The sequence below is a fragment of the Talpa occidentalis genome, unplaced genomic scaffold (assembly GCF_014898055.3).
Source record: "Talpa occidentalis isolate TD23 unplaced genomic scaffold, MPIMG_talOcc4v2.1, whole genome shotgun sequence".
NCBI classification, from domain to species: Eukaryota; Metazoa; Chordata; class Mammalia; order Eulipotyphla; family Talpidae; genus Talpa; species Talpa occidentalis.
The window spans coordinates 61397234-61425166 of NW_026555331.1; positions in this window are offsets into that span (position 1 = coordinate 61397234).

A 27933-nucleotide genomic window follows, 5' to 3' on the forward strand; every position below is an offset into this window, starting at 1 on the left:
AATGTACGTGGGAACATTAGTAATGCATTATCAGTTCTTCCTACCATGTGTCTAGTCATGTTTTAATTGCTTCATACTTGTTATTTGATTTAAAGCATGCAAGCATTCCCACAAAATAAGAAATAACTGTCTTGCCTCATTTTTCAACTAAGTGAAAAGTGATTTTCCCAGTTAATGCAAAGCCAAACAAGAATGGAACTGTTCACTCTTGGGTCTGCCCTCTCTCATGATGCCATGCCACAGCTGGTGTTATTTGCTTTGATTCACCAAAGCTCATAATATACAATATCAGTTGAAAACCAACAATATATTTTCCTACTGCAATATATTATGGTAATGTTAAAGTCTTTGTGACATTACTGAAATGAATGCAATCGAGAGTATTATGAATTTGTTTGGAAGCTGTTCTCCCAAGCCTAGATCTTTAGCATGAGGTTAGAATTAGAATTGCTGTGGGGCCAGGGACTCAAGAATACCCAAGGATATTTGTATCATTACTTTTAATACAATTATAAAACAAAACAAAACCACTTGGTGGTGATATTTCTTTCATCAATTATATAATGGAATTGTGTTTGAACACTGACTCCCAAAAACTGGGCTGTTGTCAATTATTGAAACAATAAAGACACATAGAAACATATTTGTGTTAAAAGAACAAAATATTTCATGAAAATTTATGAAGTATTAGCAGAGCTTTTGAAATGCATAAAATATGTGAAACATTCCTTCAAGCCAGTCATATTTGAGACTTGTCAACAGGCACAATATCCTTTTGTTGCCTATAAACTCTTGCTCTGTCCTAATGAGGAAGTGACTCTGAATATAAGGATATGGTATTTCCCCCCGCCTTACTCATGAATATTATTCATACAAAGGAAAAATCTGTTTTAAATTCTTTATCTGGCATGAAACTATAAACAAGTCCTCTAACACAACTTAGAAAGTAAAGAATTTAGCTAAACTTTTGTGTTTTGGTATGCTCAACATTTCCGAGTTATTAAATTCCATTGAACTTTTGAAGATCAGCATAAGCAGCATATTTTAGACCTGTAGCGTATTAAATTAGCATATGTTCTGCCCTCAAGTCACCCCCTAAGGTTTTGCCTTCCTCTCTGTGTCTGAGAGCACTAACATAAAGGTTGTGAAAGGTGTCAGAGGGGCCACTGTCCTCTGGAAGTTCCCCACTCACCCATACACTGGTTTTCTTTGAGTTAAAGTGTCTTTCAAGCATCAAAACCTCTCTTAGATGATAATGAAGGCCTCTAGGGTCATGCAAGGAAGGAAGCATTCATAATAATCTGCTCACAAACATAGATATGACATAATGCCCAATGCATTTACATTGGCTTTTATTTTTAATAATGATTATCATCATTGCCTCAGCCTACTCTGTGTTGTAGCAGACCATAATGGGATGGTCCAGTAGAAGTCCCATCTGCTGGATGATAATAGAGGCAGAAAAGAATAATGTCAAGAATGAATGATGAGGCTACAATGCTGTGGTTAACTCTGCTAAGCACCAGTACACTCTTAGGGGATGTATTTCTGCAATATGAAAAATGGTTCCCAAACAGCACAACTTCTTTTTGTTCTGAGGGTCTTCTATCTGCTTCTTGCAGAGAAGACTCCAAATTGGAAAGGAACACCTTCCTCATGAAAGTTGTTTTAATTGAGCTAAGGGTGTTTCTTAGTGTTGACTTCTTAACAAAATGCCACAGATTTAGTTTATTAAAGAACTGATTTTTATTTCTCACAAATCTGGAGATTGGGAAATCCAAGATCAGGTTCACTTCTTGGTGCAGGTTGACTTCCAGGCTTGCAGAGTCTTACCATCTTTCTATGTTCTCACCTGACCTCTTCTTTGAATATAGGTATAGAGAAAGAAAGGAGGGACAGAAAAAGAACCCTCAACTGTGTTGTCTCTTCTTCTAATAATCCCATCTTGGGCAGTCCACTCTCATTTTATCTAATTATCTGCCAAAGGCCCCATATCTAAATAATCATCACGTTGGAGGATAGCACTAAAATATATAAATCTTGTGGGAACACCCTTCAGTCCCTACAGGTGTGATGAGGTTTGTTCCACAGAGGGAACTTCTCTGCCAAGCACTTTCCACTTTCCACTCACATATTTCACTCGTTTAGGTGAGCATTGGGATCGTGGATAACTACATAAACTCAGAGTTTAATATAATATATTTGTTATGCTGATGATATCCTCCTTCTAAAGAGTTTAGAACTAATTTCTTATCTATTACAGGGAAAAACAGTTAATAGTCCATTTTTCATTTTATAGGTGGGAGGATTGTTGGAATCAGATTGTTGGAATCAGATTGTTGGAATCAGGTGAACATGAACATAGAAAGGTCTCTAAAATTTCATATGACAGTTTGATAACTTGGCAAGGACAAGTTTTCTGATGATGACAGATGGCTTCGCACCCCAAGAGAGGTGTTATCATTTTATTTGCAAATATTAGACTCATAATTGTCAACACGAATGAATCACATTACTTGAATTTCATTTCATCACAATAAGAAAAGCAAACACAATTATTGACTTAAATCACTAGAAACATTTTATATCAGAAATATGTGCTAAGCAACTTGTCCACCTAGTTTCAGACTTTATAATTCTCTTTTTAGTATACCTAATATTCAGTTGCTTGCTCTTATAATTTATAATCTATTTAGAACTGGAGAGCAACGAGATCATCAAATTCGAATCCTGATTTAGTCTCTGTGTGGGCTAACGTAGTAGATGTTATGTTTAGACTAACCTTCAGGGCAATCTGCTTGGAAGAAACCAGTTCATGGGGAGCCTCTAGCATCTTCAGTTTGCCCCAATGGTCATGCCAAGGAAACAATCACTTCACAGTTCTCCCACTCAATGTATGGACATAATAGAGGTCCTAAAACTTTGCCATTTCATCCTGATGAAAGAGTTTTCATCCCACTAAGCTGGCCAAGAATGTCTTGGAGCTACCTTTGCAGCTTAGGACTTTTCTTACTTAATCCTTCTTTTTTTTCAATTAATTAATTTATTTATACAAGCACAGGGTACAGTCAGAAGCATTGGAGGGTGAGAGAATTCACCAGAGCCAGAGTGGGGAACAGAACAGCCAGACTGACAAAATACACTGCTGAGGGGAGGAGCGGGCATGGCAGGAGAGGTCTGCGTGCCATGTGGGACCCTTGCCGGCGGCCAGAGATCGAACCGGCACTGCATAGGCTGTGGAAAGCTTCGCAGCCCAGCACTCAACTGCTGTGCCACCAGCGGAGGCCCTCCTTAATCCTTCTTCCACTGATTTCTTTTCACAGATGTCAAACCATCATGATAACTTGAATGCCTTTGTCTATTTCCTTCTGCTCCTTTTATCTATTTTCTTATCTTTCCACTTAATAAATATCATACACAACTAATTCAGCTTCAGATATGCTTCTCAGCTGGCCAAAACTGATGCACTGCCCCAGTACCACAGGCTGAGCATTCTTATTGACCCTTCTCCACATCACTCTGGGTGTATATGTTTGTCTTTTAGAGTTCCCTGAGACCAAGAATCCTGGGTAGTGTCTTAGTCTTCTCAGGTTGCCATAACAAAATACCACAAACTGGCTGTTATGAAGAACAGAAATTTATTTTGTCACAGTTCTGGAGGTTGGAATTCCAAGATGCCAGCTGAATTGGTTGCTCCTGAGGCCTCTCTCTGCTCAGCTTGTGCACAGCAACTTCATAGTGTCCTCTTGTGGCCTTTTTTCTGTGCATATATGCAGAGAGGGAGAGAAATGTGGTATCTTTTTGTCTTCTTATGAGGACACAGTCTCACTGAATTAAGGTCCCATTCTTATGACCTCCTCTAATCTTAATTACAGTCTTTTATTTTTTTTAAAGATTGATTTATTTATACAAGCACTGGATACAGTCAGAAGCATGGGAGGGTGAGAGAATTCACCAGAGCCAGAGCAGGGAGCAGAACAGGCAGACGGATGAAACACACTGCAGAGGGGAGCAGTGGGTGTGGCAGGAGAGGTCTGTCGCCCCATGTGGGACCATCGCCACGGCCCAGGATCGAACCGGTGCTGCAGAGGCTGCGGGTAGCTTCACAGCCCAGCGCTCAACCACTGAGCCACCAGGGAAGGCCCCCTTAATTACATTCTTAAAGGTCCAGACAATAAGTATAGTCACAGGTATCCTTGGTGGCCTAAGGGATAAGTCTCAGCACTACCACTGCAAAGGCCTGAGTTCGATTCTTAGCCAGGGAGCTAACTCACCTATGGTGCAGCAGACCTCTCCTGTCTCACTGACTGTTCCGCTTAGCAGTGTATTTCAGTAAATCTGCCTGTTCTGCTCTCCACTCTGTCTATGGTGAATCCTCTAACCCCCGTGCACTGCTGGCCTATAGCCCAGTTCCTCTATGCATAAAAAAATAAATCTTAAAAAAATAAGTATAGTCACACTGGGACTTAGAGCATCATGATGGGAACTTTGAAATGACATAAATTAGTTTATAATATGTAGGTACCTTATGGTAGAAGCCCCCATATTAACTGAATTGAAATAAACCACATCACCTTAGTGAGGACATTTTACCTCTTGTGCTCTAAATAAAACAATAAGATTGAACTGGACTATGTGAATACTAAAAAAAAAAACCACCCTTCAACAATTCAAATTCCTAGAAGAGACCAGTAGTGCAGTGACACAATTTTCTTTTAAACAAAGCTGAGAGTAAAGAACATGAGCTGATACTCACATGAATAACCATGTGGCAGCTTGGATACCCTTTCTTTTTTGTTGCAATGGTAAAATGTAGATTCCATTGTGACAGAGTATTTTGTTTCTTGAGTTTTAACACTGTTTTGTCTTGCACAGTTGTAGTTGGTGTGTAGTAATCAATTATACAAAAGCTAGTTGTGTGTATATTTTAAATAGAAAGGTTGCTTTGGCAATGCCATGAAATAATGCTATTAGGTACTCCAAGACAAGGGGGTATAAAATATAAGCATAGGTGCCAAATTTACCTAGTTACTAATGCCATGTTCTTTTTTAACACCATGGAGAGCAAAATGTGATCAGTGGGTAGAAGGAACTATGTATCTGGATACTGAATGAATAAAAACTGAATGGTGAGTGAAATACAGTGAAAGTTTTTATATTTTAGATGAAAAGCCAAGTGACTCAAGATCTTAGATGTAAAAGTAAATGTCACAATGTTTAATACATGCACATCGATGGTTCTTCAATTTTTATTGCAAATGGTTATCTTTATCTATTGGCAATTTATCTATCTATTTATTTATTTATTTATTTGAAAAGACTCAAATTTATTAAAATCCAAAATTATCTTGAAAACGGTGGAGCAGGTAGAAAGTACAATTTATTTAATTATTAATAAAGACCATTTCACATTCCTAGATCACATAATAAAGAATAGCCATAAATTACATAAACCCTTTTACTGAATACCAAAGTGTAAGATTTATTTATTTATGCATTCAAGAACTGGGGTACAGGCCAGAGGTGCTAAGGGTGAGAGGATTCACCAGAGACAGATTGGGGAACAGAACAAGCAGATAAACCGAAATACACTGCTGAGAGGAACAGCACGCAAGTCAGGAGAGGTCTCCTGCATCATGTAGGTTGCTCCCTGGCCAGCCAGGCATTGAACTCATGCTACAGTGGCTGTGGCTAGCTTCATAGGTTGCATCTTAACCCCTTGCACCACCAGGGAGGCACCTTCTATTGGCAATTTAATTCCATGCCTTTGCCTGGATTTTTTCGAGCCACAAATACTATAAAATGCTAATAAGCTATTAAGTACAGGTCTTTTGTGGTCCAAGTGATATATTTAGCCATCTTACTACTCATTACTATAAACAATCCTCAGAATAAAATCTCAATGAAGGATCCTATTTATTACTAGAAGATTCAAGTAATTACATTGTTTCTGTTTCTAGAAATATATATTCAGATTGTTCAGACTTGGAGAATTTAGTAACTAGAATTTTTCTTAAAGTGAGTAATGAAAATAAAATGTACTTTTTCTCAAATCTCAATCTTTTTCTTATTACTGATTCAATTGCTTAGATTAAGACAGTAAGTATGATGATTTAATAGGGACTATAGTATTGATTCAACACAATTAAATGTGCTGTAAGAAAGGGTGCCAAGTCCTCTCATGTGGGAGGCTAAACACAGAATATAGTTTAGGTAAAGACAGACTCAAAAAGCAAACTTCTCTTAATAATGCCTTTGAAGACAGCTGATGATTCAGATAGAGGAACATTCTTAGGAGGCTATGACAAATCACCCCAAAATATCTTCCTTTTCACTGGAAGCACAATGGAAAGCTTTCTAGTAGTAGTAATGCAAGAGAGAGTATATGAAACTATTTCTAATACATTTTGGTATTGTAAACATACATGTATTATATTCAAACACTCAGGATAACTTATTTATTCCACAAGCCAATTAGATAATCTCCAATCACATGTGGAAAGAGCTCAGGCTAATCTAATCGGTTTGGGGATGCTCCATTTATTTCTGTTTCTGATGCTTTTATAATATTACAAACAGATCCATAAACAAGCTCTCCAGTGAGGAGAGCTCTTGCTCTTAGAAATAGAAGGTCATCATAATACAGTTTGAAGAAATAATGCTATAATTCTCAAATTTTGAGTTTTAAAAAATATCACTTTATTCAAGTATGCTTGGCATACTTGATTATACATAATTAAGTTATAAACTTGATGAGAGTTGCAAGGCTAATGCATAATTACTTTAAGGTTTAAAGATAAAAACTCATACACAAAATCAAATGTTAAGAACAATAGTGAATAAAGCAACAAAACTCTATTATATATAGAACTTATAAAATATTTGTCTTACACTCTACTGAAAACACAATATCATTAGGATGCTGTCTTATAAATTAAATAATAATCATACTTGGAATTCCCTTAATCTTAATTCTTCAAAGTGACTGATCTAAAGTCACAGGAGCCAAAAGCACACTCTTTGATATCGCTATCTGATAAAATCAACATCAGGTCAACAGAAAATAAATATTTAAATTCTGTTATAGAATGAAAGATAAGCTAATTTAAAGAGTGATAATAACTGCAGTGTAATAGCATCATACATTTCCTTAAATCTTATTTTAAGATGCTATTTTTTTTAAAGATTTATTTATTTATACAAGCACTGGGTACAGTCAGAAGCGTGGGAGGGTGAGAGAATTCACCAGAGCCAGAGTGAGAAACAGAACAGGCAGACCAAAGAAGTACACTGCTGAGGGGAGCAGCGGGCAGCAGGAGAGGTCTGCGCACCATGTGGGACCCCCACCCTGTGGCCGGGGATGGAACCGGTACTGCAAGGGCTGCAGGCAGCTTCACAGCCCAGCGCTCAACTGCTGCACCACCGGGAAGGCCCTTTAATGTGCTATTCTGTACAACATCAATCTATTTCCTATGCATTATCACTGAAAGATAAAATCAGAAAAGTCATATTAGGGTGGAAGTGATCTCAGAAGTTATTTAATATACGATCCCATGTAATGTTCATGTCTCTTTTATCACGTAAATATTTCATTCATCCTGCTACAAATTAAACAAAAATCACTGACTGTAACTTTTTGCCAGGAGGTAGCACTGGGTCTAATCCCCAAGGATCGGTGATGAATAAGTCTTTCAGAAAAGTCCTGATCAATTAGAAAAGAGAGACATAAATACATAAATTCACCATGTAATGATACTCATCATTCATGCCCTCCCCCCCAAGAAAGTAAAAGAAAGCCAACAGAGTGTTCTTGGGGGTAGGGAGGAGATGCAGTATGACTAACTAGAAGGTAGGCATCTGGGAGAAGGTAGGCTTTCTCCCGGTATGTTGAGGCTGAAAAGGAGTGTGAGTTTAGAGCATGAAGGTTTTGAGTGCTAAATAGCTTTTAGGCATTTACCTTCGAAGAGGTTAATAAGGGATTTAGAAAAAGGAAGCAACCAGTAGCATTTGAGAACAGAAAATCTACTCAGTAAGAGTGCGAATGAGAACTGCTAGAAGGAGAAAAAAATGGAGATATGGAAAATTAAGTCCTCGTATTTTTTAGTGATGTTAAGAGTGAACCTGTGTTAGAACATTGTGGGATGCCTAAAAACAATACATAGAAGGACATTAGTAACAAAATTAGAATCAAAGATGTATCTAAAAATCAATATAAGTTTCCACTTAGAAGAGAATATTAAATCCAAAATGAATAGATGAAATTTGTCTAAAGATCAATGAAATTGAAAATGAAAAATAAACAGAGAAGGCAAATCTTGGTTCTTTGAAAAGATCAATAACTGATAAGTCAAGCTAAGATAAAAAGAGAAACACAAATTACTAATACCAAAAAGAGGACATATCACTAGAGAGCTCATGGATTTAAAGGGATAATGAAGTACTACTAAGAATAATTCTATAGCAACAAATTTGATAAATGAAAAGGACTAATTCCTTGAAAGCTAAACTCACAAGTATAGACAATGAAATGATATGTTCTAAAGCACTAGACCCAGTCACACCAAACTTTTAAGGAAGTAATTTTACCAGTTTTCTCTGACTTCTTTCATAGGATGGGAAAGGGAATACTTTTGAACTCATATTATGAGGTAAATTCTAATACCTCATACTAAAGACATTGCAGGAAAAGTACAGATCGAAATCTTTCATGAACAGAGTTGAAAAATTCCACAGCAAATTATTAGCAAATTGAATACAAAGAAGTAAAAAAAAAATCTCAAATAAGTGGAATTAATCCAAGTTATGCAAACTGGTTCAATACTCAAAAATCAGTTAATGTAATCCATTGCACTAATACATTAAAAAGGAAAAGAAAAAAAACAAAAGGACAGATTTGAATGATAGAAAGTAAGATTGACAAATCTTGGTAGCTAATAATATGTGGAGAATGAGAAATAAAGGATAATGCTGAGACTTTCATTTTGGATGAAGACTTATGACAGATCAGCGCTTCAAGAGTAAAATGGAAGAATAAAAAATGGTTAGATGTTTGTATTGGAGGGGGATGGGAATGGATGATAAATTGATACTGAATTCAGTTTAAACTCCTGCTTTAGAACCACATACTAAAACCCACCTGTTTTGAATTTAGACTTCATTCAGAGTTATCTTAGAAAAAAAAAAAAAGAAATCAAATTCCATCCAATTCTTATCTGATTGCCACTTTTTTCTATACTTCTCTGAGAAGTGAAAAAAATATTGGTAGTTTTTAGCCAAAATGTTGTTTGCAGACCGACCCCACATATTTAGAGCCCCGATCATCTAACATTTTGTAATTTTTAAAAAATTATCTGATTTCTCGTCTCTGCCTCCTGTGTATAGATTACTTGAAAAAAAGAACATTTATTTCTCAAAAAAAAGTTCTCTAAAAGTATTTTGTGATAAATGTTGATAGCATAAAATTGACCATTTAAACGATAATAGCGTGCAGTTCATTAATTGCACTCACAAAGATTGTGCAACTATCACTGGTATTTCTAGAAGGAAAATTTTGTCATCTTAATTAGAAACTCTTTGCAACTGCAACTCAATACTGAAATACTTACATACTTAAAACATGTATACGTGTGCAACTGAATGTTGTAGGCAACCTGTAATCTGACCCTCAATTATCATCACCTTCTGGTATCCATGCCTCTGTGGGAGTCCCTGTGCCTTGAGCATGACCTAGTCATTTAAGGTCAGTGAATATAGCGGAAGTGATGGAATGCCACTTTGATATTAAGGTACAGAATAACAGTGGGTTCCAAATTGGGAACCTTCCTTTCTCATTTTAAGGAATATGAGCAGCTCCACACAAAAGTCTGTGTAGCATGATTCCAGACAAGATTGTGAGTATATGGAACATACCAATATCTACTGGAGGGAGTTTGGACATAGAACTTTCAGCTCATGTCAACTTCTGAGAAGACTGCACCTCTAGCTCACAGTTTGAGCGCGTCTTTAAGGAAGACCCTGAGCCAAAGTCACCAACTTAAGCTGCACCTGCTTTCTGCACCCACAGAAATGGTAAAATATAAATATTTGCCAACTTAAACTTCTAAAGTTGGATATTATTGGTTATGTAATAGAAAATAACACATCCTCTAATTTATTATGTAATTTTATATTATAAAAAATAAACAGTGAATCAAAAAAGATGAAAGAGAAAATAAGCAATGTTTTATAATATTTTTAATTTAATAACTTTTTTGGCCTTGCTAAATATTATTAAAATGTGATTGAATATGGTCATATTTTTTCAATTTCAAATTATCCTTTTGCAATGTTTGGTTCTAAATTCATAGCACTTGATTTTAATGACTATGATGTATTAAAAAGTGGTCCTAAAATAAATAAAAGTGGAAGAATATTATTGTTTGCACTTAGCAAACCATGATATTTCCTTTTCAATATCATAAGGTTTTCTTAAAAGTTCTTTAATTTTTTCTATTTTTCATGATAACCACACTTGTTATTAAATACTGATGAACCTCTTTATTTTGATTTTTTAAAATAAGCTATGAAATTTTGTTCCACTTTTCTTAGGCATATACAGATTGAGTATATAAAGCTCCTGCATATTGTATTTGGCAACAAGTAACATAATAATGGATTTATTCCAAATAACAATTTCAAAACATTTTTTTTACTCATAACATTAGCTTCCTTTGAAAAGCAGTTATTTTCTCATTTATTGTAAACATAATTTTCTTTATTTTTAGGGATCCACTTAAATGTGTTTGTTTTTAAATTATATATTTATTTGCTCTTTAGTTCTATATATCACCACCAACAAAATGAACAGTATTAGTACTTTCATTAATATGTAAAAAAGAAATAGATATAAAAATTATAAATTAATAATTCTTTTTTACACTTTAACCTTGATAAAACTGGATAAAAATCTGTTACAAAAGATAATGATGATCCCAATCTCACAATAATGTATTTTAATGATTTTCTTCTATTTTATTTATTTATTTATTTATTTATTTATTTTATAAATTTTATTTTTATATTCCCCATACAATTGCAGCCCCCCCATTCTGACCCCAATCTCTCCCCTCCCACCCCCGCCCCCTTAAAAGTGTCTCTGGTTCGTAGTTTTTTGTTGATTTTGATTTTCACTTTCTTATAGTTATTCGTTTTCCTGGTCCCTTATTTAAGTTTTCTAGATTCCTGCTATGAGTGAGACCATCCGGTATTTTTCTTTTTCTTTTTGGCTTATTTCGCTGAGCATGATCCCTTCCAGTGCCATCCATGTTGCTGCAAATTGCATGTGTTTATCTTTTTTGAATGCTGAGTAATATTCCATGGTATATATGTACCACATCTTCTTGATCCAGTCATCTATTTTTGGGCATTTGGGTTGTTTCCAAAGCTTAGCTATTGTAAACAGTGCTGCTATAAACATAGGGGTGCAGGTGTTCTTTGGAATTGATGTTTCTGTGTCCTTTGGGTAAATACCTAGGAGTGGAATTGCTGGATCATATGGAAGCTCTATGTTTAGTAGGTCCAGAAATCTCCACACAGCTCTCCACAGTGGTTGGACCAGTTTGCACTCCCACCAACAGTGCAGAAGAGTTCCTTTTTCTCCCAATCTCACAATAATCATCCCAATTATAATAATTATAATAATATAATTAATATAATTTATTAATATAATATAATATAATTAATATAATATAATAATATAATTATAATAATTATAATAATCATCCCAATTTTAATGTATTAAAATACATTATTGTGAGATCATCCCAATCTCACAATAATGTATTTTAATGATTTTCTTCTATTTTAAAAGCCTATGTTTTATAAAAATAAGTGCATTGATCCTTCCACACCACTTTATATATCTTTTCATTGCAATAACATCTTTGCAAATAAGACTGCAAATAATTTCAAATCTGCTAAATTTTCTGTAAAGTTTTTCTAGGAAACTATGTAAGATCATAATTTTTATTTTTGACAGAGCAGTTCTTTTATCAGTGGCTTTGTTTATATATTTTTCTCCTTCAAACATTATCTCATTTAATAAAAGTTTTAACGTTCAGACTGCGTTTTTTCCAGAACATATTTTCTTTATGACTTAAGATAATTCCTTCTATGCATTTCATTATTGGCAGAGATTCTAGAGAATATCATGATACATGCCAGAAACATCTGGACTTTCATTGAACTGTACAGCACACCTTTCATTCTGCATACCTTTTTCTATTTACTTTTTATAAATTTTCAGAAGTATGCTATATGTATCATCCAACAATATTTACGAAGTAAAGAATGTGTTTAGTTTGTGCCATATTTTCTGTTTGTTGTTGAAAATACTTTTACCATGGCAGAAAGAAGAGTTATTTCCCCAACAGTATGTACTTTTCTTTTCCTTTTCATTATTTATTTAGAAACTTCAACAGAAGCTTCCATGATCTGTATTCTCTCGGATCAAGACTTGCATTACTTAAATATCACTTGAAACAACATAATCATTGTTTTCATGTTCTGATGGCAGTTTTAAATGTCTTATGCATAATGCCTTCCTATTATAATCAGTTAATGTCACAATCTACAACTTGAGGTGAAAAGCCATGCTTACTAATATAAACCTCCATTTAAAATAATTCCATAATGTTATGATTTGAGAGAAATTTTTCCTCCAATTAGAATATAAACATATACATATGTGTGTGTTTATGTACAGATACACACATATATGCACATATATCTATTCAACTGGGATAGCTATACCTATTATATATATCATCATATTAGTATGGATATATTTTTTCTTTTGTAAAAATAATTTTGTTATATGTCCGACAAAGTTCAGACCAGCAGTAAAATGTCAATACTGCCATTTTCTTGTGTTTCTTGAGTTCCATGATGTTGGCATTATCCTCATTTTCCTCAGAGCTGGAAATTGTAGGTTGAGGCTCAGCAGTCATTCCCACTTCTACTGGAACACTTTTGCAGGCTCCCTGGCCAGCAGGGATCTCAGATTCTGTTTTTATATTTAAGTTTAATTTTTACTTATGAATATAAGAATTAGGGTGCAGGCCAGAAGTGTGGGGGATGAGAGGATTCACCAGAGAAAGAGGGAAGCAGAAAAGGCAGATCTATTGAAATATACTGTTGAGGGGCAAATACACAGTGGGTAAGACAGGAGAGGTCTGCTGTGCCATGTGGGTAGCTCCTTGGCCAGGGATCGAAATCATGCTGCAGTGGCTACTGATAGCTTGATAGTGCTGAGTTTAACCCCTGTGCCACCAGGGAGGCCCTCAGATTCTGTTCTGTCAAAAAAATGCAGGCTTGAGGGTGCTTTAAATCACTCCATCTCTTCTAGGTTGTCATGGGTGCTTGGGCTTGGGTTGCTGAGAGTAGTAACAATGGCTGGCCAAATGTCATCTTCTGACCATCATCATATTCCCAGGGTCATATGACTGTACTGCTTGTCATCGTTTCCTGCATTTGCTGACCTTTAAATGATAGTATTGCTTTGGAATTTTATGCATGACTTTTATAATGAGAACCACATTTGTTTCTGTTTATTTTTCAGAACTTTTAATATCAAGATACAAAGATCTGAATCTTGCTATAAGTCATGTAGGGAAACTTTTGTTAAGATGTGAATTGAGTATTTTCAGTGTATAATTCACTGTGCACTGTAAAATAAGTTCTATGGACTGAATGTGTTCACCTCAAAATCCTTATTTTGAGACTCTAATTCTTAAAATGTGATGGATTTGGACATAGGATGGTTGTGAATCAATTAGATATAGATGAGACCGTGAGGGTGGAACCCTCATAGTAGAGTTAGTTAGTGCTTTTTTTTTTTTTTAAGATTTATTTATTTATTCATGCAAGCACTAGGTATAGTCAGAAGCACGGGAGGGTGAGAGAATTCACCGGTGCCAGAGCAGGGAACAGAAGAGGCAGACCTACGAAATACACAGCTAAGGGGAGCAGCAGGCACGACAGGAGAGGTTGCTCGCCATGTGGGACCCTCGCCGGCGGCCGGGGATTGAACCAGCGCTGCAGAGGCTGCGGGCAGCTTCGCCGTCCAGCATTCAACCGCTGCACCACCAGGGGAGGCCCAGTTAGTGCCTTTAGAATAAGAGATGCCTAGAGCTCTAGATCTTTCTTCAGGCATGCACAGAGATTGTGTGAGCACATAGCAAGCTGCTGGCCATGCATAAGCCAGAAAGAGAACTCTCACAAGATACTGACCGTCCAGGCACCCTGATCTTGGACTTCTAGCCTCCAAAACTTTGAGAAAAATAAAGCTCTGTCGTTTAAGTGATCCAGTACTTTCTTTTCTTTTCTTTTTTTTTTTTTTTTTAAAGATTTATTTATTGGGCCTCCCTTGGTGGCACAGCAGTTGAGCGCTGGGCTGCAAAGCTGCCCGCATCCTCTGCAGCGCCAGTTTGATCCCGGCCACCGGCGAGGTTCCCACATAGTGTGACAGACCTCTCCTGCCATGCCCGCTGCTCCCCTCAGCAGTGTATTTCATCAGTCTGCCTGTTCTGTTCCCCGCTCTGGCTCTGGTGAATTCTCTCACTCTCTCGTGCTTCTGACTGTACCCAGTGCTTGCATGGGTAAATAAATAAATCTTTGAAAAAAAAAGATTTATTTATTTATGCATGCAAGAACTGGGGTACAGGCCAGAGGTATGGGAGGTGAGAGGATTCACCAGAGACACAGTGGGGAACAGAACAGGCAAACGGACTGAAGTACACTGCTGAGTAGGGGGCAGTGGGCAAGACAGGAGAGGTCTGCTGTTCCATGTGGGTAGCTCCCTGGCTGGCTGGGGATTGAACTCATACTAGAGGCTGCAGACACCTTCACAGTGCTGTGCTTAATCCCTTGCACTACCAGAGAGGCTCTGATCCAGTATTTTCTTATGATAGCCTACGTAGACTAAAATAAAGAAGCTATAGAATATAAGACATGGTGTCAACTTCAATGAATTTAAAATAACAAACAATACTAACAATACAAAGCAATAGTGTAAAAATTTAGAAAAGAGAAAATTTCATTTTGTCCTAGGCCAGAGCAGAAAGGAGTCACATGATAAAAATTCATTCTTAATATATTTTACTATGGTCCAACTGATGACAAGGAAGACTAAAATTTAAATTAATTCTGCAAGTGAAGGTTTTTCTCTGTAAAACCCATACCTCCTTCTTATTTTATATTTCTTTTTTTTTTTTTTTTTTTACATTCTCATTTCTCTCTGACCCTTTTGTATTTAGCAACACATTGCAGCATACCTCTGAGATGTGACTGATATTGTGATAGAAAAAAGATCCACTATGAACAACTCTGCTTACTTTTTTACTTTAATGATGAATCTGGAAAGCTTCCCAGATGAAACATTTATTACACTAAACGTATTCTGCTGAGGAGGAAATTGACCATAGAAGCATCGGGCAACTACATGTATTTACAGTACATTGACCTCTTTTCTCCCCAATTCTGTGAAACATCTGTGAGTGATCTTGCCAAGATTTTTGGCCCATGACAGTTGTTTGAAATCAGACATTTGAATTTCAGATATGAGTTGCCCTCACAAGACAATTTGAATAAAAACTCCAGTTGCCCTGTTTAATGGAGAGTGACAGAAAGTATTTGTTTGCTTTTGTGTTATACATTAAAATAATATTAATTTATGCAAATACTTTAAATATTATACCAATAATGGTAATACTGAATTACTTATTTATCAGTCATGCAGAAGTGAATGAGCCCTTGGCACTTCTCCTGAAGCTCTAGGATAGTAGTTGGATAAGAAGAAAAAAACATTTCATCAGTCTATGGGATGTCTATGGTCTGGGATGAATGAGCAAGAAAATAATACTGAGAATGGTGCATTACTATTGAAAGGAAGATTCTAACGCGAGGGGATAATATTTGCCACATAAAGATTTTACATAGACCTCGGTTACAGATTTCTGAGTGCAACTAATAATATAGTGTACTAATTAGTTACCAAATCAAATTAAACTTTAATTGGCTACAAGGAAGGAAACCATCACTACCAGTAATGACCAGCTACTGGATGGGAAGGTATTGTTGCTCCTTCTTGAAGCAAAATATTATGGCTTTGTGTCAAATGCAACTTGAACTGAATCCTGAGTGTCATACTAATTCATTGCGTGCTCTCAACTGTGATTTAACAACTCTAGATTTCAATTAATTTATCTAAAAATGGGAGGGATAAGGTAACCTCATCCAATTATTGTGAGCATAAATAAATATCACCCTTTATAGGATAGATGAATAGTAGTATATCTAGTGTGAATTGATGGACTTTTATAGTGATGTGTCCTTCATGTCCTTTAAATCTCCAGTATATAGCTGTCCACCAAAGAGTGCTCACAGCTACCATGCCAAACTGATTCCCTTTTGTGGGGAAGGAGGGACTGTTTTAACTGCATTAGTGAGATTTGACTCACACTCTGCTCAAGTATAGTAATGGGAAGGAAGAAATGGGGAGATGTTGACCCCCAAATAATCTCAGGGTATATGTACATGCAGTAATTGCACAGAGCAAATCATACTTGAGTGAGTGGTGATGTCAAGTTTATTTGCCTAAGATCCTTGTGAACATACATGTGTATTGATTGCAATTGCGTAAAACTGTCTTAAGCATCAGTCAGTTTTATATCTACAATAGTAACTGTCTGACATGCCATTCTGGTAAATCAGTTTTCTGGTCAGTGATATTCCCTTTAGCGTGAGACTCCTTTAATGCAGGATTTTAAAGCAACAGTTGGAAACCACTTGAAATATTTCCATTAAAATACCCCATCTCCCTTAAGTGCCTGAATAAAGTATAGTGTTGAAGATCTATGCTGCTCCTTAGTTGAAATGTAATGATCTGAACTTACAGTATTTTAAAATCTTTTGTCATTGAATAAACTCCACTGTAGGTAAGTTATACTGTATGTCACAGGACATTAAAATGATCGTTCAACCAAAAGAAAATAATAAACTGGCTAGACTATAAATCTCAGACACCCTTGGTGACTATTAAAAATCTGCCAAAATTCACTGTCTAATGATGTGATTCCAATCAACCCAATTTATCAACCTTATGGGCTGATTAAAACTACATTACTCTATTAACTCATCACTTTGGAGAATTAGAATTTTGTGAGGTAAAACACCAGTTTGAGAGCCTGGAATCTGGTAACGACATGTTGGTAATAAAAATGATTCTTTAAAGTTTCACCTGATTGAGGAATATGAATGTAAGTTTTTGTGTTTAAGATATCCTGTCATCTTTCTTCTGTTATTTATAAACACACATCTCTCTTGAAAACAGAATCTTCTCTATTATCCATTTTCAGGGAGAACGATATTCCATCCAGAGACATCACATTAAATTGCTCTCACCATGTCTGTAATCTTTGAGCTCCCTCAGGTATATAATCAGGAGGTGTCTATTTACATTTCAGGGGCAGGGGATGCCATTAATCACAGAAAAAGCATTCTTTATGTAGAAAAGGGAGCTCACTCCACACTTTTCCACATAAAGACATGACATTCAAGTCGAAGTGGATGGAATTTGTTTTTATGAATAGGGTCCTTGCTGACTAATTCTTTTCTGGGGAGGGTATTGGGCAAATGCTATCCAGATGCATTCCTCTGGAACTCTTCCCAGTTTGGGGAAGTGAAAACTACTGTACTTGAAGCATAATAAATGGCAGTCAGAGAAATACAATATCTCCATAAATAGTGCAGTACTGTTCCTTTCCCCCATCTGGTATCATAAAGCCAGAGCTGTTACAAAAGTCTTCCATCTCACACTTAGGACTGAGTTTCACCCAGTATCATCTACTTTTTCCTTGCTCATCCTCTAGCTCCAGCAAAAATAGATAGATACAAGATCAAAGTCAACTAAATCTGCTCAGAATAAAAAAAAACAAGAATTATACCAAAAATCTATCTATCTTATGTGTTTTTCCAATTTCATTGATAAGTGAAGGAAAATATCTATACTTCCTTTCCTATAGAAACTTTCTTCTCACTTCTCACATCCTCTGTAATTTTTTACATTGCATTTTATACAGTTTATACATTTTTTTACATTGAATTTTCAACTACTGGCACCTCTTGGGACAACTGAGAAGGTTGAAAAACTGTACCTTAAATTTTCATACAGTGACTCTTAAAACAAGTCCATTTCCATAGACCTGGGCTATAGATTTCCTATGGTCTTCTCTTCTGCCTGGATCTCTTTCTTTTTTTAACCTAGTAAGTTGGATGCAACCCCTATCTGTATTGAAGTATTATTTATTTCTATTAGCTTCCTCTTGGTCATCTTTTTACACCTATGTTTCCAATTGAACCTTTATTTTTTTCTTACATACTTACTGCTAAGGGATACATATAATCTGCTTTGTTTGTTTGTGTTATTTATATATGGATTTAAACATTTGGGCATGTACGGTTTGTCATTTGTACTTACATAAATGTAACTGTACAGAGGCTACAGCAAATTAACACTTCCAGTCCTACCTTACAGAAACATTGTTGTTTACCCTTATTTGTAAGGCTAAGAAAGTTCTGGTTGTAGGATGGAATCAAACGTCCTGGATTAAGATTGGGGTCAGAATGGGGGGATTGCAATTGTATGGGGAATATAAAAATAAAATTTATTAATTAAAAAAAAAAAGATTCTATGCTACACTGTTTATGGTTTGTATCACTATAGTCATATTATTTAATCATTCTGGCTCAGTTTCTGCTTTTGAGAAGTGAGTGGACACTTAAAAAAATTGTGCACTGTGAAGGCCCACAGTTTACCTGGGAGACTTGACAAAGGAAAAAGTTTCTGACATACACCGTGCATTAATCAGCACAGACTACTCCAACAAAATGGCATAGGCCAGGTGGCTTACAAACAGAAATTAGTTTTCTCAGCATTGTAGAGACTGAAGAATCTGAGGGTCAGGTGAGAGGGTTGATTTCCCTTCCTAGCCTGTAGGTTGTCACCTTCTTGCTGTGTCCCCTCATGCCTTTTTTTCTTGTCATGATGAAAGAGCTCTGCTGTCTCTCTCTCTCTCTCTCTTTTTTTAAAGATTTATTTATTTATGCATACAAGAGCTGGGGTATAGGCTAGAGGTGTGGGGGGTGAGAGGATTCACCAGAGACAGAGTGGGGAACAAAACAGGCAGATTGACGGAAGTCCACTGCTAAAGGGAGCAGCGGGCAGTCAGGAGAGGTTGCTACGCCATGTGGGTTGCTCCCTGGCTGGCTGTGGGATCGAACTCATGCTGCAGAGACTGTGGACACCTTCATAGTTTACATTTTAACCCTTTGTGCCACCAGGGAGGCCCTCTGCTGTCTCTTTCTTCCTCTTCTTGCAAAGACATCAGTTATCTCACATTAGGGCATCACATTTATAAGCTTATTTGACCTTAATTGCCTCCTTAAAGGTCCTGTCTCCAAAATAGTCACATTCTGAGTTATAGGCATCAACATAAGAGTTTGGTTGGAGAGGAAAACACAGTTTAACCCGTAACTCCTACTAAATTTATTATCCTTTAAAAAAAATAGAAATAATAGAATGCATAACATAGTGTTATCAGTAAAAATTATATTAAATATTATTATATTAGATAATAATTATTGTATTAAATAATACTATTAATAAATTAATAAATGTTGATGGTTCCCCAAATTATATCCCTGGCTTCACACTCTACTTTTAGCTTCAGTTCTGGATATTCAAGTGGATATTTTCTCCTAAATGTTCTATGGGCACTTCAAGCTTATCCATCTTTCCACTTTTTCCATCCCATCTGCCTCTTCATACTACTTATTTTCATTTTTACATGCTGACTGATATACTCAAAGCACAATCCTTGGAAGTCTTGCTAAACTCCTTGTCTCTTAGTGCCCACTTTTGACAAAACAAAGGTTACCACATTTAACTTTAAAATACCTCTTAAATTTGACTTATACTCTCCCCTGCAGTAGGGTTAATTTTAAGTTAGTATAAATTGACCTTATGATTAAAAATAATTTTCTTGAGAATAATATGCATTCATTTTCAAAAATTGAAATAATTCAGATAATATTTAAAATAACTACTTATCAATGAATATTGATAACCTTTAGTTTTGGGGGGACAGTGTTTCCAGATATAAATTTCTATATGCATGTTGTATATATTTCTTAATATATGTCACTCTATACTTCATAGTTTATGATAAATCATATATTTTAATATAGAATATTATATAGAGATGGAATATAAATTATACTTTTTACAACCAATGGAAAATATGATATTTTATACTATATATAGCATTATAGAGGAAATAATAAATATGGTATTATAAAAGGTATGTAATATATAAAAGAGTATGTAGTGTAATATACTATAACTTTTATATATATGGTACTTTATAATAATGTACAAGATAATCTATAAATGTTTTATAATTTAGTATTTGTTTTCAGGAGACACATCATAGATGTCGCTATCTCCCATCTTGTCTCACATTTTTCCCCTAACTAGAATATTCTTTCCATCATATGTAGCTGGAAAATTCTTGTGCATACAACCTGCTGCTTAGATTTTGCCTCTTTCTGTAACCAATTCAATCACAGTTATGACCTTTCACATCTACTTCAATTAACATCCTATATTAGGTGGCATATTTCTGTTACCAAAATTCTTGTGCATGTCATGATTACTTTTGTATTTCTTTATCTTTCCCTATTTACATTTTTTCTATATCTTCCATAAAAAAAGAAAATAGCAAAGATCAGAGCATAAATAAATGAAATGGAAACTAAAAAGACAATAGAAAAATTCTATGAAACTAACAGCTATTTTTGAAAAGACAAACAAAATCGACAAACCTTTAGTTAGACTCACCAAAAAAAAAAAAAAAAGGGAGGACTCAAATACAGTTAGAAAGAAAAGAGGAGATGTTACAATTGATACTACAGAAACACAAAAGATAATAAGAGATTACTGTGAACAATTATATGCCAACAAATTGGACAACCTAGAAGAAACAGATAAATTCCTAGAAACATAAAACCTACTATAATTAAATCATGAAAAAAACAGAAAATCTGAACAGATTACTGGCAAGGAAATTGAATTAGTAATCAAAACCTCCCAATAAACAAAAGTCCAGAACCAGATGGCTTTGCTGGTGAATTCTCCGAGACATTTAAAGAATTAATACCCATCCTTTCCAAATTTTTCTAAAAAATAGAAGAGAATAGAATACTTCCATATTCATCTTATGAGGCCAGCTCACTCTAATATCAATTCCAGACTAAAACACCACAAGAAAAGAAAGTTGTAAGTTAATACCCTGAATGAACATATCTACAAAAATCCTCAATAAAGTACTAGCAAACCTATTTCTATGGTACATAAAAAGAATATTGTACTATGATCAACTGAGATTATGTAAGGTATGCAAGGATGGTTCACCATCTGTAATTCAATCAATTTGACATACCATATTAGCAAAAATGAGGGAAAAATGATATGATCATCTCAATAGATGCTGAAAGGGCATTTGATAACATTCAATATCCATTTATTATAAAAACTCTGAGCAAGGTGACTATAGATGGAGTACACTTCAACATATAAACGTCATATATGACAATTCACAGCTAACATCATACGTAATGGTGGAGAGCTGAACGTTTTTCCTCTAAAATTAGGAAAAATGACATAATACTTCCTTTCACCACATATATTTAACATAACATTGGAAGTTTTACTCATAAAAATCTGACAAGTTTTACTCATAAAAATAAGTACAAGTCATCAAATTTGGGAAAGAAGCATCAATTTTTGTAGTTGACATGAGACACTTATGTTGATTAAGTAAAAGAAGATAGTACAATATGAAAAGGCAGAGGTCTCACCCTATACTCCTATGAACTATTGGTGCCTTCAGAACTTCTTTATTCTAACACCTCACACTACTCTTTCACTTGGTGATGTATTCCTGGTGTTATACCATGATGTGTACTAGAACATTTATTTCACAATGTAAAATTCACTTGTTTTTCTGTGATCCTAGATTTGGTGTCTTTTAAATTCCAGTAGCAAGATAAGACATATTTTTCCAAGAAAAGAAATTTATCTGCAGCAGATGGCATGACTTTATTCCAAACCCTTAACTACCTCTGCCCTGTTTCTCACTAAAGTATGCTGATTAAAATCTCCCTCTCCCTTCAACACAGAACACAGTCATCAAATTGCCACTATAAAAAGAATATATTGACTTCCACAGGTGATGAATTAGAGAAGATTCTTTTACACATTTTTTTTTTTGATTCCCAGAATGTAAACTCATGGCATACCTAATGAGATTACTTACAAATACAAACATTTTTATTTATTCTTTATTCATTAGCACAAACACACTGATTAAATGGGTTTTTAAAAATGTTACATTATTGAGGAAATCTTGATATGTGTAGAGTCTGAAGAAGGACTAATACTAGGGGCAGTGATCTGTAACAGGGAAAGGGCCTAGCGATCTGTAGTTATAGAAAAGAATTTTTCTACTACTCCAAAATATTCATCCCATATTTCTTTAGCCATCTTTCCACTGTCATCCCATAGGAGAGACATTTTGATGGCTTTCTATTTGTGTTGACAGGAGAACAGCAAGTAATCTAGGTCATTTTGTACATAGTGCGTTGTGGGAGAACAATATGCATTAATTTGTAATAGAATACACATATAAGTATATAAGTCTACACACACAATGAATGTTTTTATAAGTGTGTATTACTGACTGTGACTTCCTCCTTTTCCTTCACGATCTCCTTTCCAAGAATAATGTTGTGCTATTTTAATGTTTAGAATGCTAGCATCTTGGGCCTCCCTGGTGGCACAAGGGGTTAAGTCTCATCACTATGAAGCTATCAGCAGCCACAGCAACACTAGTTCGATCCTGGCCAGGGAATTGACACACGTGGTGCAGCAGACCTCACCTATCTTGCCTGCTGCTCCCTCAGCAGTGTATTTCAGCCAGTCTGCCTATTCTGTTCCCCACTCTGTCTCTGGTGAATCCTCTCATCCCCCACACCTGTATCCCAGCTCTTAATAAAATAAATCTTAAAAAAAAAAAAAAAAGAATGCTAGCATCTTAAGGGCCTCTTACTTAGGGAATAGTTATATAATCTCAGAAAAGTTGTTCATTCTCAAACAGGTGTAAGAGCCACAGCCTTCAGTGCTAATAATGTTTTCCCACCTTCATACAGTATCTGACTTTTGTTTGGAAGTACTGCTTTTGTTGCACTTACAGTAAAAAGGTTGAATACAGAGATCAATGAATTAATTGCAGCATTAGATAGGACAGGCCATGATTATTTTAAATAATACACACACACATGAATTCACACCCACAAATGCTCAAAACCTACCTTAAATGTTCACTTAAGATTTCTTCCAATTGTTAGGAAAACTTTAATTTAATTAGTAATTGTTCTGCCTGTCAGTATTATACAAACAGTAAGCTAATGATATATCCAAGATTAGAAATTTATATCTATTATAAGTATCCAGGAGTTTACTCATTTCTTAGACACACGTTCTCTCTAGAACTTCTCATTTGTTCATTTTCCATGCACATTTAATGCTTGATCTCTCGTTAAACTGTTAATTTTACACAATATTCCCCATGCAACTGTCACTGTACCATTTAAGCATTTAAGTGTATATTTGGTGATGACTACATTGTAGATATCTGTCTATTAAATAAGTACAGAGACTACTAACTTGTCTCATATGAGTCACAAAAAATTTAATAGTAATGTTAAATTCAAATGAATGTGTCAAATGATAATGCTCCATAATCCATTATGAATCAATCTCCTGAGTTATCCTAGTCGCTGCTACTTAGTAAAGTAAATTTGCCTTTGATTCATGGTAAAGAATGGTGAAATGCTATGGGATGTGAAATAGAAAAATATTTTCTAGGTAATTTTCAAATCAGAAATTAGATGTTTTACAATATGGGGTTGTTGTGAAGTGTAGGGTAAGCATAAATGTCATTTATTCCTGAGGCTTTATATGATTCCATTTTATATCTACACTGACATATCAATTATACTTTCTCAAAAGACTTTTTTTCATTGTTGCCCTAGAGTTAGCAATCTACGTTTAAACTAATCCAAGTCACTTTTGAATAGCACTATACTGGTAGTAAAACTACCAGTAACAGATTATTCCAAATCCTCACTTTTCATCATTTATTTTTTTTTAAAGAATTTTATTTATTTTTATTTTTTAAAAGATTTATTTATTTATGCATACAAGAGCTGGGGTATAGGCCAGAGGTGTGTGAGTGTGTGTGGGGTGGGGGGAGGGAGAGGATTCACCAGAGACAGAGTGGGAAACAGAACAGGCAGATTGATCAAAGTATACTGCTGAGGGGAGCAGCGGGCGAGTCAGGAGAGGTCTGCTGCACCATTTGGGTAGCTCCCTGGCCAGCCAGTGATGGAATTCGTGCTGCAGAGACTGCGGACAGCTTCCTAGGTTGCATCTTAACCCCTTGAGCCACCAGGCGGGCCCTATTTTATTTTTTATAAATTATAATTGCTGTGTACATAGTTGCTATTATTATTTTGGACGAACTGATGGACTAGATCAATTAGTAATACAAAGTTTTAATTTCATGTCTACTTATTTTTTCTCTATCTTTACATAGATCTTAGTTTCTAACCTACATCACTTCTGTTCTCTAAGAAAGGCTTCTTTTAACATTTTTACAAGACAGAACCACTAGGGACAAATTCCCTCTATCTGAGAAAGTTTTTTTTTTCCTCATTTACTTCTGAAGGGTAATTTTACTGGAGACGGAATTTTTGACCAGTGCTTATTTTCTTTTAATACTTTAGAGATTTCATTCCACTATCTTCCCATTTCCATAGACTCTGAAGAGGAACTTACTGTAACTCTTAGACTTGTGCTTCTATATATAATGTGGTGTTTTTGTTAGTTAGCTTATTTTGCTCTGATTTCTTTAAAGATTTTTGTCTCATTTTTGGCATTTTGAATACAATATATCTAGATATAAATATTTTGGTATTTATTTTACTGATGCCCTCCAAACTTCCTGGATCTATGATTTGGTGACACTCATTTATATTGAAAAATTCTATAGTCTTCTGTTCCTTATCCTTTATTGTGCATCTGATAGTCTCATTATATTCATGATAAAACTTTATAATTTTTCCACAGTTGAGCTGCTACATATTCTTTTAGAGTTTTTATATATTTTTTTTTCCTCTTTGGCTTTCAATTTTAAAATTTTCTGTTGGCTTTTTTTCAAGCTCACTGAGTATTCCTTTGTCCATTTTCAGTTTATTGATGAACCCATTAAAAGTAATCTTATTTCAGTTTCAGTGATTTACCTTGAAAGCATTTTCCTTTAATTCTTTCTCAGCATTTCCATTTTTCTGCTTACTTGCTGATATTAACTGTTTTTATATCTTGCTCATTTTTCCTTTTATCTTATATTAATATAAAATGACAATGTTAATTAGAGCTGTTTATAACTCTTGATCTGATCTAATAATTCTAAAATTTGTGCTGTGTTTGATATGGTTTTAGTGTTTGCTGTTTCTTCAAACTATGTGTTTTGTATTTTAATATGTCTTGTCATTTTTTTGTTGGAAAGTGGACATGATGTACTAGGTCACAGAAACTGAGGTTAAAAAGGCCCTTATATTTATATTGTTAAACAACAGCTATACTGTTAACTATTAGACATATTTCTGTCAGAGGTATAAGTGTCCTCTGGGTTCTTTTTTGTTTGTTTGTTTGTTTGTTTTCCTCCCTAATTTTCTTTTCTTACAGTTTCCCTAGAGAATTATCCTTAAATAATGTTTGAGATAGGCAAAATTTTTTTTGGTGCAATACACTCTTATTACACAGGTACTCTACTAATGTAGTGGCAAGATGTGGAGGCAGGAGAATAATCAATAATCACTGGATTAATTCTCAGTCTTTAGTGTGCCATGCCCTTGGGCTATAACCTTCATTAGTGTTCTCAAAATTTGCTTTTTGTTCCTACAAAGGTAAGATTAAAAAAATAGAGAGCGTCTAAGTTGGGTATTTCCCTTCTACCTGGTTAGCTAGATCTGGTAAAACATTTTCCCTGGACAGTGGGATTAAGTTACATTGAATAGAATGCTCTAAGCATATTTCAAAATGATTATTTTTCTTCTTCTCTCTCTCTTAGAATCTCAAGGAGAGTTTTATACAATCTATACACTGAGAATTTGGTATGATTCCTTGAGTGAAAACTGTCAGTTTTATAAATGAACCCCCTGGAGTTGGTAACTTTTGTGATTGCTCACACTGAGTCATAGCAATTTATCAATTGCAGCTTTTTTCCTATCCCATTTTTGGCAGGCTGCTTGTCTTGGACTTTTATTTTGGTGAGCTGTGATTCTCTGTATTCTCTCTCTCCATTGTGAGAGTTATCTATTTGAAAGACTAGAAATCAGAAGTCCTCAATTTTCTTTCATCATTCAAAAGTAGAATTTTAAAAATCCATTTATTTTGATAAATATGCATTCATTTTCAATGTGTATATTTCACGGTGTGAAAATATGAATGTATCCTAATTTATTTATAATCATGTTGGTGGACATTTGGGTAGCTTCCAAATTTATTTTTACTTTTCCAAGTTGCCATGAACATTTTTGTGACAGTGTCTTAGTGCATATATGAGAGTTATTCTACTATAGATTTCTATGAGTAAAATATTCTCATTTCATTTCTAACAGCTTTCACCTCCAGTGTTGTATGTAACAAGAAAAAAATAACATGACTTCTCACTGTTCCTCCATTTAAAAATTTTGATGATGTCATATTTTAAAATGCTTGTTACTCTAATGGTAAAATCATTACTTATCTGTTAATTTGCATTTTTTAACTTTTAGTGCAGTTGAACATCTTTTCATGTTTTGATCTGTTTTTAAATTTCAATTATCTCTATCATGAATCTCTATATAGATATATAGATATAGAAATGGATAGCTAGAGATGTGGACATCTAACTATATATAAGGTTTTATAGAGAAATAGATTAAAAATATTTATATGTAAATATACTTAACGAATTTGATTTGTATGCTATATATACAAGTTTGAGTACTTTTCCTATCATATCATAAATCTTTTAAAATTGTTTAAAATATCTAATGTTATACTTATATTCTATTTTTTAAATTCAGTATAGTCAAGTTTATCTCTAGTACTTCTAAAATATTGTTCTTCTTATATATGAAGTACTTTTCCCAATATTCTTTCAATTAGATGAAATAGGTACATTTTGCTGAGAGAGTACTTTCTTACCTTTTATTTTTTCTACTTAATGTTGGATAAATGTAAGCCAAAATATTCCAAATAATAGTGGATTTTTCAAGTTTTCCTTATAATTTTTTTGAGTCATTTAGATCAAGTCTATGTTGGAAGTGTACAAAATTCTAATTTGTACTTGTGATGTATTTGTTTTGCTATTTCTCTTTTTAGTTTCTGTAATTTTTTTGCCTCAATTTCTATATTATCTAAAATATATATTCTAAACCAGTTTCATTTTTCATCAGTATTGGCCTGATTTATGTTTGCTATTTCTTTTTATTTACTTGTTTCTTATGTTTCACATAATTTTAGATTTAAAATTTTTATTGATGGCCTGAAAGTTTTTAGATAAGTTTCAGTTTTGAGGCTTATGGGGATTGCTATTTTCTTTTGGAATAGTTGTAACTTTTTTTCAAAGAGATTTATTTTTATTTATTTATGCATATAAGAACTGTGGTATAGGCCAGAGGTGTGGGGGAGGGGTGTGTGATAAGATTCACCAGAGACAGAATGGGGCA